This window comes from Lynx rufus, unplaced genomic scaffold (assembly GCF_022079265.1).
Source record: "Lynx rufus isolate CCGP_SWC_20201006 ecotype Redwood Valley unplaced genomic scaffold, mLynRuf1.p SCAF_20, whole genome shotgun sequence".
In the NCBI taxonomy this organism is placed as follows: Eukaryota; Metazoa; Chordata; class Mammalia; order Carnivora; family Felidae; genus Lynx; species Lynx rufus.
In genome coordinates this window covers 5,798,842-5,817,209 of record NW_025814835.1, presented here as the reverse complement: position 1 = coordinate 5,817,209, position 18,368 = coordinate 5,798,842, and positions in this window count along the sequence as shown.

The window sequence follows — 18,368 nt, the reverse complement described above, 5'->3', positions numbered from 1 at the left end:
CAGAAACCCATCAAGTTAACTATGCTAGCTGGAATAATACAGACTTGGGATAAGCAATTCCCTTAAATAAGATGGCTATTTTTATAAGGGCTAGATCAACTAACAATTACACCCCTTCGCAGCACCGTTGTAATAACTGCCACAACTCCCTTTAGCCCCTCACACTCTTTCCTCCAGAGCCACACTATTTTGGCTTTGTTTTCTTAAACCATTAATGGTAATGATTTAATTCTTTTTAAATGTGTGTTTAGTTTTGAGAGAGAGAAGCAGAGCGAGAACAGGGAAGGGGCAGAGAGAGGGAGACCTAGAATCGGAAGCAGGCTCCGGGCTCCGAGCTGTCGGCACAGAGCCCGACACGGGGGCTGGACCTCACGAACCCTGAGATCATGACCCGAGCCGAAGTCAGACGCTCAACAGACTGAGCCACCCAGGCACCCCAGTGATAGTGAATTAATCCTGCTAGTGGATCCACTTGTGACACAAATACGTTTTGAAGCCTTCATGGCACTTTGGAAGTAAGTAGCCTGAAATATCAGAACCCAGACTTGATCCTGAAAGATATATTGGAAAGAAGCACGTTTGACTTTCACAAAAATGTAGCACAAGGGCATCGGTACTTTCCAAGTGTCATTAAGTCTCTCTGAAGTAGGTCAGTCTGGCCCCGCGTTTCCACAAACCCTTGGAAGGTGATTTTAGAAGAAAGCGCTGGGTCCAATGGTGTGCATTAATCTTAGCTGAAGCAGAGGAAAGGCACTTCAATATGAACCCAGTGTTTTCTTCTTTTAGAAAATAACGCATTTGATAAAATAGTGAGGACAGAAATTTGAACTCTTTCACTGATGATGATTTAATGTAACAACTTTTAAAACAGAAAATTACACCTAACACTATCTTAATAATTCTATTAACAACCGCACAGTATTTGTCGCATTGTAACTGCCCAACCACCTGCCCCAGCATTATTACCTTAGTTGCTTTTTAGAGATAGAAGTCCCAGAGCCTCACCCTCGGAACTTCTGGCGGGTGTCCTAGGACTCTGAACCTTGACCATACTCCGAATCCTTTTCGTGCAATGAAATTTGAGAAGATTTGACTCCACTCTGCTATCTTCAGACATGGATTCAAGTAATAAACCTCAAATACTAGCTTCGCCTTTCTAGCTGTAAAACCTTAGGAAAAGATACCTGACCTCCTTCGATCTCAATTTATTCATTTGGGAAAATGAGAGAATATATCTTGTTCATAGAACTATAGTGACGTTGACAGGCCCAGTGCTGGCAAAGCCTTTATCTTATCGGCTGCTACCTACTGCGTACTCGATAAGTATAGCTTTTATCGTTGCTAATCCTTTTTAGCATTTTCGATTAAAGAATGTTTTAAAGAAAATCAATTAATTCTTTAGAAAATCAATTAATATATAATGAAATAGCTTCCAGTGCAAAACTCTTTGGAAAACATCAAAGGAAAGTTGACACTGTTTCGAAAGCAATTTCGCGAATTTCCGTTAGAGACACGATATGTGCACAACTGGCTACTGAGAGGCACAAAATTATTTTAAATTTATTTTTAAAACAGTTTTAAAAATGTGTATGCATATCCCTTACAATATGTTATAGCAACTGTTTATGCTTCTTTTTTAATATTTACCATCCGAATGTTATTGATTCGGGGCGCAAGAATTATTTCAGCTATGGTGACTCATCACGGCAGTCTGACACAATTTCATCCAGAGCATACAGAATGCTGGGTTTGCGTATCCAGACAGATTGAGGATAAAATCCTGTAACGTTTTCCTAGTTTCCATTGAATTTAAAAGCACAGTAACCTACACAGATGATCAGTGGCATCATAATGAAATAAGATATGAAACTTCTTTACAATGATAAGCGAGTCAGGGGCGCCTGGGTGACCCAGTCGGTTAAGCGTCCGTCTCTCTCTCTCTCTCTCTCCCAAAAATTAAAAAAATAAATAAACATAAAAAAATAAAAAAACAATAAAAATAAAATGTGAAGCGAGTCAAATCATTGTAAAGTATTATTATCGCTTTGCCTGTTCCTGCCACTTTTACTGGTAACAACACTGGCAGTCACATAATGTCCTTTGAATGGGAGACGGTGACAATAATACTGTCATTTATTACAAGCCCACTTTGAGCCTGGTTCACTAGTAGTTATTTTATATGCATTATGACGTTGAATATTCTCATCGGCTGAAGGAGGTTAGCCATACACCCATTTTTACGTGAAGAACCTGAAACGTAGAGTGTTTAAGTAGTGTTTCCAAAGTGCAGAGCAAGTGACAGCTGGACAGGGGCCACTCCCCCTGTTGTATCTGCAGGGGGCCTAACCGAGGCTTGATGCATGGCAGGAGCTTAATAATAAGGAAACACAGGGTAAGGTTTCTTTCTTTAATTTGTTTAAGTTTATTTATTTATTTTGAGAGAGAGAGAGAGAGAGTGTGTGTGTGTGTGTGTGTGCAAGTGGGGGAGGTGCAGAGAGAGAGAGAGAGAGAGAGAGAATCCCAAGCAGGTTCCACTCTGTCAGCACAGAGCCTGACGTGGGTCTCCAACTCACCAACCACGAGATCATGACCTGAGCCAAAACCGAGAGTCAGTATCTCAACCAACTGAGCCACCCAGGTGCCTGCCATGGCACCTTCTTAATGAGCCCTACCCTGACCTTGTCTTTGGAAGCTGGAAGCCGTCCCCACCTGGATTCGTTTTTAGTGGCTGTTTAACAAATTACCACGAACTTAGTAGCTGAAAACTGCACTCATTTATAATCTCACAGTGTTCCGTGGGTCGGAAGCCCAGGGGGGCTCGACTGGATTCCCTGCTTAGAGTTAAACAAGCAACTCCAGGCACGTGTTTCTAGGAGGCAGGAAGTGTAGCTAACCCTTTCGTGGATTTTCTGTAAACAGGACCAAGGGGAGAAGAATAAGGGGCCAGGAGACTTGATTTTTAACGGTGTGAGGTTCCATATCATGTTTTTATGTTCATGACAAAAAGGAAATCCCCACTTACACTGCTGAAGAGAAAGGAGGCAGTTATGGGAGCAAAGGCAGAGTGGTCAGCAGCGGGTGGGGCTTGTGCACGGAAGAGGGGAGGGGGGCACGGGTGCAGGTGGGTATTTGGAAATTCCCCTTCGCGTCCTTGTTTTTTGTCAGTTGAGAGTGAAGAGGAGTTTGCAGGCTGGTGGGGGCTGTTAGGGGTTTGTAGAGAGAGGAGAAGATGTGAAATACTCTTCCAGGTAAGTAGGGAGGAGGAGTGTGTCGTGAGACTGTGGGACCGTGACGAGGGTGTCCTTGAGGCTGATGGCTGGGAATGTACAGTGCTGGCCTTTGGCTGGTTGTCCTTCACCTCTGGCCAGAGTTGCAGGGGTGCAGGTGAGGAAGGATGGGTTTAAAGGTGATTAAGGTAGGGACGCCTGGATGGCTCAGTCAGCTAAGCGTCCGGCTTCGGCTCAGGTCGTGATCTCATGGTCTGTGAGCTCGAGCTCCGCCTCGGGCTCTGTGCTGACAGCTCAGAGCCTGGAGCTGCTTCGGATTCTCTGTCTCCCTCTCTCTCTGCTCCGCCCCCACTCACAATCTGTCTCTCTCTCCTTCAAAAATAAATAAACATTAAAAAAAAAAAAAGCACACAGACTGAGAAGCTGGAAGTCCAGGCTCAAGGTTCCAGAAGATTCCTCATTTGCGGATGACCATCTTCTAGCTGTGTCTTCACGTGGTGAAGAGAGCTCTGGTCTCTTCTTGTAAGGGGCTTCCCTTCATGGGGTTGTACCCTCACAGCCTTATCTAAACCTCAGGACGTCAAATTTGGTCACACGGGGAATTGAGTCTTCAACATAGGAACTTTGGAGAAACACAAATCTTTGGTCCTTTCCCGAGCTTTAACACACAGGCTCATCCTGCCTCTTCTAAATATAAGTCTCTTCAATAATTTTCTGAGCAAACATTAGAATATCTATTTATTCATTCATTCACTTCCTTATTTCTCTGTTTATTGTCAAGTCTTTTCTTGGGTAAATTTGAAAGAAATTTCCAAATCAGATTGTTTTCCTTCTCGCACAGCCATGGATATGATAATATCCTTCCAGTTCAAAAGGAGTTATTTCCAAGCAAATTGATCTAATCCTCTATGAAAAGCAAGCCCACTATTTATTTGCATATGTCATTATTTATTGCATAATCATATTCGGGGGATAACACGACTGTGTCTAGCTAAACATCAAAGCCCCTGCAGGCAATTAAATGCATCTTAAAATTCCAGTTATTAGTATCAAATATTCATTTTATAATTTAGGCATTTTTAGAAACCAACATTTATTTATTTCATGGGGTCAAAAGGAAAAAAAATTTACTTTTGGAAATTCTATGCCTAATATATCTTCCCACAGTTTTTATGAGACCATAAAAGAAGTTTACATTAAAATGTAGGCTTTTGTAGCAGGAATGCAAACAAAAATTATTGAATTAGAGTACTCACTACAGTGGGTAGCTAGCTATAAAGAAGCAATAAGTCAGGAAACAGGAAACCTGGAGCCCAATCGTGGTACCTGCCAGTAACTAACAGGGAATCTTAGAAAAGCCAAGCTAAGTTGGGTCGGTTTGCTTTTAAGCCTCGATGCACTTTGTCACTTGATGAAGTGACAATACTGAGCACTGTTGCCTTTTATGCAATTTGCAAATCCCAGAGTCTATCATTTTTATCAGAAACTTAAGACAAATCAGGATTCCACAGACAGTCTAGTGAAGATCGTATTATGACGGTACCTTGGGCTGATAAGATACAAACTTTACAAAGAACTGTCAGCAGGTGAGTTCCCCTAACTTATCCTAGCAGCCACTATTTTTTAACGATTCATGAAGAAATCAACTCATATATAGCACTGAGCACATTTCCAGGCACACAGCAGTTATTCAGTATTAATAACTAGTCCTATTACCGTCGCTAATGTGATTTTGGAACGACACTTCTCAGCCCATGGAAGGCATATTTTCTGCTACAGGAACCAGGCTCTCAAGGGACTCATGTACAACAACATATGCTTGGAGTCATGGAAAATGAGTTCCGTGTACTTGAGGACTTCAGCTTTCTCCAGACTTTGTTTTATAGTAGCTTCTTCCACTTTTGCTTCCTAAGTCACGAGTGTATGTCTCATATATTATTTTCTACATGAATTATCCTGGGGATCAGAGAGCCTAGAAATAGGATTATTTTTTAGAAGTTAGTTTTGATGGTCTCACATCCATCATGTTATGGGCAATTTCTTGAATTTTCAATGGAAATTATCTTTGAATCTTTTGTGCCAAAATTTCCAGACAAGGAAAGTTTAATGAAGTAGGGTTTCACCTCATTAAACCATCAGTCTTTTGGGCTATATGGGAAAGTTGTGATGCATACAGGATTCGTCAAAGCAAATTTCTTCTTTTTAGAGTTTTCCCTAACTATAACCTAGTATACATTTTCTGTTAAAAATCTCCCAGGGTTGTGACATGCCTCATGGTTGGAAGAAGTTACAAGAATGAAAAGTAAAGGTTTTAATGATCTCATTTTTGCGGGTCTATTAGTCAGGATGGGTTGGTCTATGTGTGAGAAACATCATGATTCCAATTTCTTACTGACTTAACAAAAAGGTTTTATTTCTCCTTCCGTTTCGGTGATTGATCCTCAAGAATAGCTGAGGGACCCCACTTCTTGTGATGCCACCAGCTTGGCCCAAAGTTTCCAGGGAATAGGGAGCCGGAGGGTCTCAGAGAGCTCTTGGAGCCAAGCCCGAACAGGCGAACATGGCGATTGCCACTCCTGCCCACACCCCTGTGCTCAGCACTCAGGGAGTCTGTGAAGTGTTATTTTACTACGTGCCTAGACGCAGAAGAAGAAAATGGAACTCAGTGGACCAACAGAGCCCTCATTGTACAACTGTCCTGCTTTTAGAAAAAATTGCTTGACAAAGTGTCCATTGTTTTTCATTTTAATCTTTTTTTTTGAGAGAGAGTGGGAGAGATCACATGAGCAGGGGAGAGGGGCAGAGGGAGAGAGAGAGAGAGAGAGAGAAAGAATCCTAAAATGGCGGAGCTCAGTCCCACAGCCCTGGGATCATGACCTGAGCTGAAATCAAGAGCCAGCCACTCAACTGACTGAACCACTCAGGTGCCCCCACAAAGTGTCCATTGTTAAGAGATTATGTCCATTGTTAAGAGATTATGCAAAGCTTTGTGGGGTTTTTTTTCCTATTTATATGCCTACATCCATTAAGCCATATTTACTCTATAATAAACTTTATTGTTTCTTTCAGCACATTTACATGTAGAGTGACTTTAAATCTCTCTCTGTTAGACCCAGAAATACATGACCTATATTTGGCCCATGCTCCCTGCTTTCTCTTTCCCCATTATAAAATCCCCTGTGGATGTCATTTCTTACCTTTGGAGTCATTAGACAATGACATTTTAATGAAAGTTAAACCATATATGTTGTTTTTTTTTAATTGGTGGCTGAAGACATAAGAGCTGTTAAAAACAATGTACAATATGGCACAAAAACAGACACACAGACCAATGGAATAGAATAGAAACCCCAGAACTAGACCCACAAACGCATGGCCAACTCATCTTTGACAAAGCAGGAAAGAACATCCAATGGAAAAAAGACAGTCTCTTTAACAAATGGTGCTGGGAGAACTGGACAGCAACATGCAGAAGGTTGAAACTAGACCACTTTCTCACACCATTCACAAAAATAAACTCAAAATGGATAAAGGACCTGAATGTGAGACAGGAAACCATCAAAACCCTAGAGGAGAAAGCAGGAAAAGACCTCTCTGACCTCAGCCGCAGCAATGTCTTACTTGACACATCCCCAAAGGAAAGGGAATTCAAAGCAAAAATGAACTACTGGGACCTCATGAAGATAAAAAGCTTCTGCACAGCAAAGGAAACAACCAACAAAACTAAAAGGCAACCAACAGAATGGGAAAAGATATTTGCAAATGACATATCGGACAAAGGGCTAGTATCCAAAATCAATAAAGAGCTCACCAAACTCCACACCCGAAAAACAAATAACCCAGTGAAGAAATGGGCAGAAAACATGAATAGACACTTCTCTAAAGAAGACATCTGGATGGCCAACAGGCACATGAAAAGACGCTCAACATCGCTCCTCATCAGGGAAATACAAATCAAAACCACACTCAGATATCACCTCACGCCAGTCAGAGTCACCAAAATGAATAAATCAGGAGACTATAGGTGCTGGAGAGGATGTGGAGAAACGGGAACCCTCTTGCACTGTTGGTGGGAATGCAAATTGGTGCAGCCACTCTGGAAAACAGTGTGGAGGTTCCAAACAATTAAAAATAGACCTACCCTATGACCCAGCAATAGCACTGCTAGGAATTTACCCAAGGGATACAGGAGTACTGATGCACAGGGGCACTTGTACCCCAATGTTTATAGCAGCACTTTCAACAATAGCCAAATTATGGAAAGAGCCTAAATGTCCATCAACTGATGAATGGATAAAGAAATTGTGGTTTATATACACAATGGAGTACTATGTGGCAATGAGAAAGAATGAAATCTGGCCCTTTGTAGCAACGTGCATGGAACTGGAGAGTGTGATGCTAAGTGAAATAAGCCATACAGAGAAAGACAGATACCATATGTTTTCACTCTTAGGTGGATCCTGAGAAACTTAACAGGAACCCATGGGGGAGGGGAAGGAAAAAAAAAAAAAAGGAGGTTAGAGTGGGAGAGAGCCAAAGCATAAGAGACTCTTAAAAACTGAGAACAAACTGAGGGTTGATGGGGGGTGGGAAGGAGGGGAGGGTGGGTGATGGGTATTGAGGAGGGCACCTGTCGGGATGAGCACTGGGTGTTGTATGGAAACCATTTTGACAATAAATTTCATATTTTGAAAAAAAAATAAAAAATAAAAATAAAAATTCTATAAAAGAAACAAAAAATAAAATAAAATTGTAGAAAACAGGTACCTTCAAATGTTATTTTCTTTATTAGGACAAGCCAACATTATTAACTTAGTGGATTTATAGATTTCCAGCATTTTTTAATAAAATAAATGTATTTTTCACAAAAAAAAATGTACAATAAAAACAATGTTTCTCAAGTCATAGAAAACAACATAGGAGAAAATCTAGATGAGCCTGGTTTGGTGATATCGTTTAGATAACACATCAAGAGCACGACCCATGAAAAACAAGCATTGATAAGCTGGACTTTACTAAAATTAAAAATTACTACTCCAAAAAGGGCACAATCAAAAGAATGAAAAGACAAGCACATACTGGGAGAACATATTTGCAAGATATCTCTGATAAAGGACTGTTAGCCAAAAGATATAAAGAAGCCAATGGTAAGAAAACAGTCTGACTTAAAAATGGGCTAAAGACCCCTCCCCAAAGAAGATAAACACACGGCAAATAAGCACATGAAGAGATGTGCCACATTATGTGTCACCAGGGAACTGTAAGATTAAAACATTTGATAGCAGAAATCTAAATGTAACTGTCAGCCTCATTGCAGCTTCAGAGGGCGACTTCTCTTCTGGTTTGAGAGCATCTCCCGTAGTGAAGAAACAGCAGCAGGGAGCAGGAATTCGCTGTATCACGTGATCTCTGAGGACTGGCGACGGTCCATGAAGGAAGGCGTGAGCACTTTATGGTTCAGCAATGCGAAAATCCGCACCCTGCTTTTCCTGGAGTCACATCTGATGCTGTTTAAAAGCAAAACTTTCCCCCGGGTAGTTTGATTTTGCAGCTTTCCAATGAAAGTAAGTGGAAACAAATGCAATGTTTCATTTTTCTTGCGTGCGAAATATGCCTTCAGGTTATGCTACGCTGTATTCTGTAAAATCTATATCCCGTGCCTCAGTAACATGCAAAAGATCCTCTTTATCATCTTCCGCTGACAATTTGCGTGTCCTTTTTATACACTCTGAGCTCTAAGCACTGTGTGGTTATGGCAGCGGCTCCTAGGGTGATAGCATCAGTGTGGCTGAATCTCACTTTACTGTCCTTGTTGGTCTTGACATACATGCTGAGAAATCCAAAGAGGCGTGTTATCCACCTGAAATGATTTGGATCCAGCACTCTTTGATCACCTGTGGTGCTGTTTAAAACCGGGTTGAGGGGCGCCTGGGTGGCGCAGTCGGTTGGGCGTCCGACTTCAGCCAGGTCACGATCTCGCGGTCCGTGAGTTCGAGCCCCGCGTCGGACTCTGGGCTGATGGCTCCGAGCCTGGAGCCTGTTTCCGATTCTGTGTCTCCCTCTCTCTCTGCCCCTCCCCCGTTCATGCTCTGTCTCTCTCTGTCCCAAAAATAAATAAACGTTGAAAAAAAAAAATTTAAAACCGGGTTGAGATCTCTTGGAGATTTGCTTCTGGTCACCAGGTCACTTAGCCAAGTCTTTACGGACCATGCGGCTGCTCCTTTCCTTTAAAATGTATACACATTTTGCACTTCGATGCAACGACTGGAAATGGTAGACCAAGTATTTTTGACATGAATCCTGAAAGAGTGCGGAATTTAGAGACGCCTTCTCAATTCTCAAACTGAATTATAAGCAATACAGGGAAAGTGGCCTATCTTACTGACAAAACACGTAGGATAAAATGACATTCTCTGGGTACATCTGGGTGGCTCAGCCGGTTAAGCATCAGGCTCTTGGTTTCTGCTCAGGTCATGATCTCACAGTTCGTGAGTTCAAGCCCTGCAGTAGGTTCCGTGCTGACAGGGCAGAGCCTGCTTGGGATTCTCTCTCTCTCTCTCTCTGCCCCTCCCCTGCTCACTTGCTCTCTCTCTCTCTCTCTCTCTGTACATATATATATATATATATATATGAAAATAAATAAATAAACTTAAAAAATTTAAAACTGCATTCTCTAAAGTTGTTGAATAGAAGGTTTATAGTTGGTACCTATGCATGACTGAACACAGATTAAGCCAAAGCCACTTAAACAACCAAGACAAAAAGAAACTTTTCTTCAAAATAAATTTCGTAACTAAACAGTGAAACAACATAAATGTAAGGGGTAATTAGAATGTGTACGATTCAACGGAGAAAACAATCTCTATTCGAATGGCTGTGTCTCTCGTGATCATTATTCCTCACTGTATGGAAACTCAGAGCTATAGATTGCACGCCATTAGGTTAGCAGGTCTGTTTACCTTCTATGCCCAAACTAATTAATTTTCTTCATAGCCAAGCTACTTAATGAAATGACTGATTACGGATATGGGAATAAACAAAGGCCACCCAAGTGAGAGCAAGCAGAGGCTATTGATTCCAAGTTCACTATAGCGAAGGGATCAGCCACCATCAGGATTGGTAAAGACTCAAGGCGAGCAGGGGAGTGGAAAAGCTTCGTAGTGAAGAAAAAGAAGAAAGGCTTCAGGTCTGTACTGATTGGAGGCTATGGGTCTGGGGAGGCTGGAGGCCAAGTGGAAGCAGGCCTCTTGCTTTAGGCTTGGAATCATGAGGGATCGTATCGTGGTTCTCCCTGGTGAGTCCTGACTTGAAAGCGAGCAGAAGACTGGGAAGCTGGGGCGCCTGGGCGGCTCAGTCGGTTAAGCAACTGACTCTTGATCTCAGCTCGGGTCATGATCTCACGGTTTATAAGATTCAGTAAGAAATAATGATTACGAAGCGACACAGCCATTTGAATAGAGATTGTTTTCTCGGTTGAGTTATACACGTTTTTAATTTTTTTTTTAAGGGGCCCCTGGGTGGCTCAGTGGGTTAAGCATCTGACTTCGGCTCAGGTCAGGATCTCTTGGCTTGTGGGTTCCAGCCCCAGGTCAGGGTCTGTGCTGACAGCTCGGAGCCTGGAGCCTGCTTCGGATTCTGTGTCTCCCTCTCTCTCTGCCCCTCCCCTGCTCATGCTCTCTCTCTTTCTCTCTCTCAGAAATAAAGAAACTTTCAAAAAAACTTTGAAAAAATGTTTTTTTTTTTAATTTCTTTATTTCTGAGAGAGAGAGAGAGAAAGGGACAAAGCATGAGCAGGGAAGGGGCAGAGACAGACAGAGGCACAGAATTCGAAGCAGGCTCCAGGCTCTGAGCTGTCAGCACAGAGCCTGATGCGGGGCTAGAACCCAAAAGCTGGGAGATCATGACCTGAGCCGAAGTCAGACGCTTAACCCACTGAGCCACCCTGGTGCCCCGAGTCATACATATATTTTAATTATCTCCTAAATTTATGTTGTTTCACTAGTTATGGAATTTATTTCGAAGAAAAGTTTCTTTTTCTCTGCACTGTCAGTGCAGAGCCTGCTTGGGATTCTTTGTCTCCCTCTCTCTCTGCTCCTACCCCCCATCAAAAACAAACAAACAAACAAACAAACAAACACATTAAAAAAAAAAGAAAGAAAGAAAGAAAATTGGGAAGATGGCAATCACTGACCAGGTTCTGAGCATTTGGGGCCAATTACTGGCAAAGCTATTGTTTGGCTTTCTAGACTAATTCCTGCCAATTGTGGATTCTATTAGAGTTCTATTGTCATATTTGGGCTGGCCAATGTCTGTCTATTCAGTCTCTCATGGATGCCACAGTTATTCAGCATATTTTGATTGTATGTCAAATATGTACAACACTTTCTCCCTCAAAATATGCTACCCCTTTTTCCACCCAAACTTTATGAAGACATTTAATAATGCAGCGTATCCTGAAGAATTGTCTGCACTTCTTCTCAATCATATCAGTGGATTCATAATGATCTACCACGATCAGTGATCTAGAGGTAATGAGTTGTCATGATCCTTTCTTCCCAAACTGGTTCCAGGTAAATTTCCTCCCTGGTTTAGGTGACTTTTGATAACAATACCTGAAAAAGTTCTTCGATCGCTGAATGTCCAAGAACAACAGCAAAACGTCTAGTATATGTTCAAATTGTTAACCATTCCAAGTAGGCTGATCCTTTATTTTCCTTGTCACTGGGCTGAAAGAGTCCCATGTTACTCACGCTTGCTTCCCTCTCCCTCCAGAGAAATGTTTCTGCTGCAAATACTCTTATCCCGGGGAACCAGCTTACTAGAATTTTGTTATTCAACCGTTTCATAACCTTTGAATGACTTGCATATCTCTAATTTTTCCTTCATTTTGTATTCATTAACTAATCCATTGTTTGTAATTAGAATGAGTTAAGGGAATGCAAGTTTAAAATACAAAGGGAAAGTTGCTGAATCATCTGTTTATCAGTGGCAATTATTGATGTATTGAAGTCGGCTTTTCTAATCAGATAATTAATGTGGAAGATTTTCAGAAGCTTGTTTTTAAGCCTTCAGCCAATCTTCCCTCCGGATCTTTTTTTAGAAAGCCCTCCTCCAAAGAAAAACAATGTGCTGCTCGAAATAACCACTTTGAATCTCTTTTGCACGCCTTCTGCCAAAATGGGGATTGATGAATGGCGAAGAAAAGAGAGTCAAAGACACAATAGACGCATTAATTTAGCAGGGGTGATAATGTGTTCCTAGGTAACTTCTCATTCAAACTTGGTTGGCTAACCACAAAGGCTTAGAATGCCCATGAGCTTGAACTTCAGGCTGAGTTGCCATGTGCGATTTCCTTGCTCCCATTACTAGCCCTGTCTTGAGAGTAAGTTTTGCTACCGTCTATGAGTCAACTGGAGAGAGAGGATGCGACCAAACCATAGAGCCCCGGTTACTTTAAAGAACATATTTAAAACCAAACTGCGTAGTTTTATGGTTGCTGTCATTTCTTACCCACTACTACCTACAAAAACGTGGTTTTGCTCGTAGGTACAGGGAATGTCTTATAAAGATGATACAGTAGTTGGTTACAAGGAAGCTGAGTGGAATCACCCTGAAGGTCGTTTAGTGAGTCAACAATTAAATCAAGTAGAACCGCGCAGATGAATGAGACTTACCTTCGGTCAGTGTGGCTCATAGCAAACTGAATTTCCCGTAAGGTTAGAGTCCAGACTGGTTAGCAGAATGACTAACGTGACTGATGACGAATGAGCCAGACACAAGCTAATTACAGAATCAACGGAAGACAGAGGTGTGTTTGTTATTCCAGGACGTTTTAAAAAGTTAAATAAGTCACTGGTTGATTTTCTAAAACTAGGTATTGCATATTTAAATTCAGATTGAGGGTAGTTTATTGGGAAAAAAAATGTAAGGATTTCTCTTCTTTACTAGACAGCCGGACTTGTTTTAAATTAAGACTATCCGTTTCATGGGCAAGATTGGATATTTCCAAATGAGAAAAATGCATCATTTTTGTGAATTACTGCAGCTCCGTGGTGATGTCTCTCTTTGAAACGCAGTAAGTGTATTATTGCTAATCTCAAGCAGGGATAAAATTTCCTTCATTTTTTTTCTTTATGAAAACTTTGAATGGATTACATGTTTTTTTCTATTAAAATTATACATAGTAAACATTTTTCTCTGTGTATATTTCACATGTATCAAGTATAACTCATATGGTTGCATCCATAATAATGGTAATGGCTCAGATAATTCACAATATTACGTAGTTTAAAGCCTTTTGCATTTGTTTTTGCAAAGTGTGGTTCCACAGAATTGAAGAGTTATGATACATCAGAAATCAAATAAATTCACTTTGACCATTTTTTCAAATATTAAAAAAAAGTTAGTACTCAAACTTTGATAAACTAATTTTTTATGTTTTTTTTTTCCTGTCCTATTCTTAGCTTTTCCTTTTCACAAAATCAGTGAAACTGGGTATTGTTTAGTAAATGGAAGGGTTACTTCGATTTTGTGATGGGAGGGTTATACAGACCCGTTCACATGCTAATATCCTAATTTATTGTATTGTCTCTAATAAGCTTTAAGCAGTTATCCCTTTATTTCACTTTTTATCTATGTTAGTCCAGGAAAAAAGTATAATATCAGGGTGCTTATCATCACAAAATCATTCCTTGTCAGAGTTTCTTTGAAAGCCACTTATGTAGGAGTCTTTTATTTTAAGTAGGCTCCACCGCCGACGTGGGGCTTGAACTTCATGCTCTACTGACTGAGCCCCCAGGAGCCTCCGCTTCTGTAGGATTCTATTTGCCGGGGCCTGTCCGGGACCAGCACAAAGACAGGAATGGGGAACTCTCCGTCTTTGGAGGGGGACCTCACGGCCTGCCCGTGCAGGAGAAAATACATGGTGATGGCCCTATTTGGAGATCATCTGCCACTGAGAACCTATGAAACCGTTTCTCACATAACCCCTTCTGAGAAAGTATAGTTTTTATCCCTCAGGTGTATTTGATCGTCTAAATTATCCTATAATTTCCTCCAGAGTCTAAAATAAACTTTCTTTCAAAGACTCTGACTCACAGTAATGTGGCTAATTCCTCTCACACCTGAGAGAGCAACGCCTCCGCTTTGGGTTTCAGTAAGAAAAATCTATCCAAGAAATAACATTTCCCTGGGCTATGAAAATATTATCCTGCTGCAAAACACCAAGCAGATACAGCATGCCCTGATTATCTTGTCATCAGAATGCTTTGTTTTGCCTTTCTTTTAATTACGACCTTATTTGTGGGATTCTTGAGCTGTGAAATGCGTTTAATTAATCTTGGGATATTAATTGGTTTTAAATATTTCTGTATTTCTAACAGGAGGAATGCCGCTCTTTATTCAGCATAATCAGTTCCATGTTGTAAGTGATTTGTAGTGATACGTTGGCTAACCATGCCTATGTATATGGTTGCATCCTAAAATAAAATGACAACACAGATATTTGAAAAACTCAATTTTATACCAAATTAAATTTTAATTGGAATCTCTTTACTTTTCAAGATTAAAAATGTATCTTCTTATATATGGTAAAATCATTCTAGAACAATTTCTATTAAAGGTTATTAAACAAATCACCCATGCTTACATACTGTTTAATATTAGCTTAAATGACTATCTATCTAAATATATACGTATATATATATATTTTTCCATGATGGTGTATCATGGAACCTTTTACTGATAAAACTTTGGTTGTTATAAAACCCAATTTTCCCTTATTCATGGACATCTGGACTTTTCCAACCACGATTCAATCACCAGCTTTGCTCACCCGCATCGTATTATCAACATATCAACTGATATCAGGCATAATCATAACTGAAGAAAAAACAGAAACATATAAATTAGCAATGACCTTTTAGTAGGTAAACTCTGCTTCATATACTAAGCTCAAGTGAATGTAAGGATGGTCCCAATTTTTTTTTAATCTAAGTGCCAATACATATGAAGGTATTATAAGCCAGGAATGATACAGGATAGCATCACTGAATAAACAGATACATATTTTTAGTAATATATTTTAGCTGAAAAACTTCCTTTATGAAAATATAAATACACACCAAATTCAACACATGTGACTTTATGAAGTTGCTCAAGGGGCGCCTGGGGGGTTCCGTTGGTTGAGTGTCCGACTTTGGCTCTGGTCGTGATCTCATGTTTTGTGGGTTGAGCCCCAGGTTGGATTCTGTGGGTTCTGTGCTGACAGCTCGGAGCCTGGAGCCTGCTTCGGATTTTGTGTCTCCCTCTCTCTCTGTCCCTCCCACCCCACTCGTGCTCTCTTTCTCTCTCTCTCAAAAACAAACAAACAAACAAACAAACAAACCAAAAAAACATATAAAGGTGCCCACATCTTCAACAAAATCTGGTCCCCAGCTGGCACCAATAAATATAGAGGCCCAAGTACTTTTCTTCGAAAAAACTGAAAATCACTAGAAATATGTTCACTTCCGTAAAAGAAGGAGACTCTAGTGGCCAAAGAGGACTACCTCCATAAGAACCACCACATAAAACCTTCCTTACCTTCAATAAAAATCATTACCGAAAGCTTTAAGAGCAGATGTTAACCTTTACTGATTACATATCAAGAATAATCTGCACAAATTGCACATCCCAAAGTTCACATTTATTTAGGAAACAAACGATTGCCATTGTTTTAGCTCTCTAAAGCTTCTTTCCTTGCAGCTGATTTTTAAAAGTTCTGTCTGGAACCACCCCCTCAATCTCTTCGGAGTGGATTATTAGAGGAAACTATTACCGTTTCGATTAAGTGTGTAAACCCTGATCTGGGCAAAGAAGGTGAAAGAATTTTAAAAACTAATGATCAGAAATCCGAACGAGTGGACAGATGCCTCCGTTATTAAATACAACTTGTTTAAAAAGTCTGGACAAATGCTTCCAGATACTTACATGTTGTGAGGGGTTTTTTTGTGTGTTTTTAAATGTGACCGATGTGTGATTCTAGTGATCTGCCTTGAAAAACAAACCCGTTAGCAGCCTCAACAGAGCAAGTTTCAATGAGTGCTTGGCTGGGAAGGAATGAATGGGTGTGGTACTGGTGAAACAACTTTCAGCCAACATATGCCCAGACTGACATGTTGTTTTCTAAGGCGCAATTCAGGGATAAATTTACAGGCTCGCACAAGATCAGTTACATTTCCCCTGTCTTAGAGTATCCTGTGCATTCCGCTCACGCTACCATCTCCTTGTATCTTAGAGAATGTTCTTTCGAAAACAAGTCCCACAGATGCGTCAGCGTGTTTGTGATGTGGATACACAGGACTGCTCTGCCCCAGTCAGTGACAATAATGTCATTAAAATGTGAGCCTATAGTGGTTGAGGATTTTGATTACTTGAGCTTTCCACGGTTAAATGACTACTTTTTTTTTGCTTGGTGGAATTTTGCTTTACATTCATCTATGAAAAGGAGGTTCAGCTCTGGAAACAAACAGACAAACACACAAAAAGGTTCTGTGAATGTGATGTGAGATTAAAAATTCTGCCAGCATTTTCGATCAGAAGTCATAGAAAGTAAATGTAGAAAACATGAGACTCACACAGAAAAAAATTACTCTCAAGAAAATCATATGTCTGCCTATCAAAGGGATATATTTATAAACCAAAAATTGTATTTTCTAGAGCATTTTAAAACATCATTAGTGATAATTGAAAGAAAAAAAATAAAGTTCATGATAGGTATCAATATATATCTAAATTTGTTTATAATGGAAAAGAACCGCATGAAAGTATTATATCTCATCACTTTCGGACATCGCATAGAAAAATTTAAATACTATTTGGAATGACTCTGGCAGGTCCGTAGCCACATTTACTGATAATAATTTAAATAGAAAAACAACAAAATACATAACCATCATTTGTTTCTAGGTCTGTGCTTGTAAGTCCTGTCAATGAGAAAATGACATATAAACAGTCTACTAAAATGCTATCAATTTCTTAAGTAATCCATTCAGAGACACTCCTGAGACTAATATTTCACATTTATACTGGTCGATGCTTTGAAATTTCAAAAAATATCATATCCTCATCGATATTTTAGAAGTGCCAAGACTTATTATTGATATAATTATTACTACTATGGTTTTTGGGTATAATATGCGAAAGGTAAAATAAATTAATTCCACATTATTTGTCATGATTCAGGTCAAGGGTTAACTTTATCAATTACCTAGATCCAATGTCACACAATGAAACCCAAGGAGAAGCATTTCCCTACCTCTAGCCAGGAACTTTGCTGCTCTCTCCATCTGAATTGGCAAAGACTGTTCAAATGCCAATAAAAAGTTCACATTAGGAATTTTCAGTGTTCCAACCGGGATCAGAGGAAGCATTTCCAGGTCTCAATGTCCTCTTGGCATTCTTGGCAATAAACAATAACGGAAGTCACAAATAATACTTCATGGGCCAGCACATGCTTCCATATAGAAACGCAATAATTTTCTAAAGTCAGGACTATCATGTAGTTTTTGTTTTGTTTTGTTTTTTAACTCTGTGTGGTAATTGGCCGAAATAATTTAAAGGAACCACTTTGCATATTCACACCCTCTTCGGATGGAACATTACCTACTATTTTTTTGCTAACATCAGTAGCTGTGTTCCTTTGTGTTAGATGTAGCATAACAAGGAAGGTAACCAATCGATTTCTCAAAAAGATGCAGGTTTTCTTAGACGAATAAATACTCAACATTTAAGAGATGAATACTTATATATAACGTTGCCGACAACAACAGGCATTCTTGTTCTGCCATCGCCAAAGCTCCAGGTACTCTCCATTAGCATCGACGCATTTCTTCCACGGTTGAAAAAGATAGCATTCTTCCACATCAGAGCTACTCGCAAGTTTCAACTCCAGGAGATGCTTTCAACATTACCTTCCCCACGTGGCCTTCTCATCCTTCCTTTGACACAATAACCCCTCACATTTGTATGGTGCTAAATGATTCGAAAGCATTTTCAATTTGCTTCTCTCGAAATTCCAGGGGCTTAGAGAAGGACAGGTGCGTTCAGTATTAATTCAGAAGACAAAAAATGATATTAAGGACGTATTGTGAAGCGGACCCT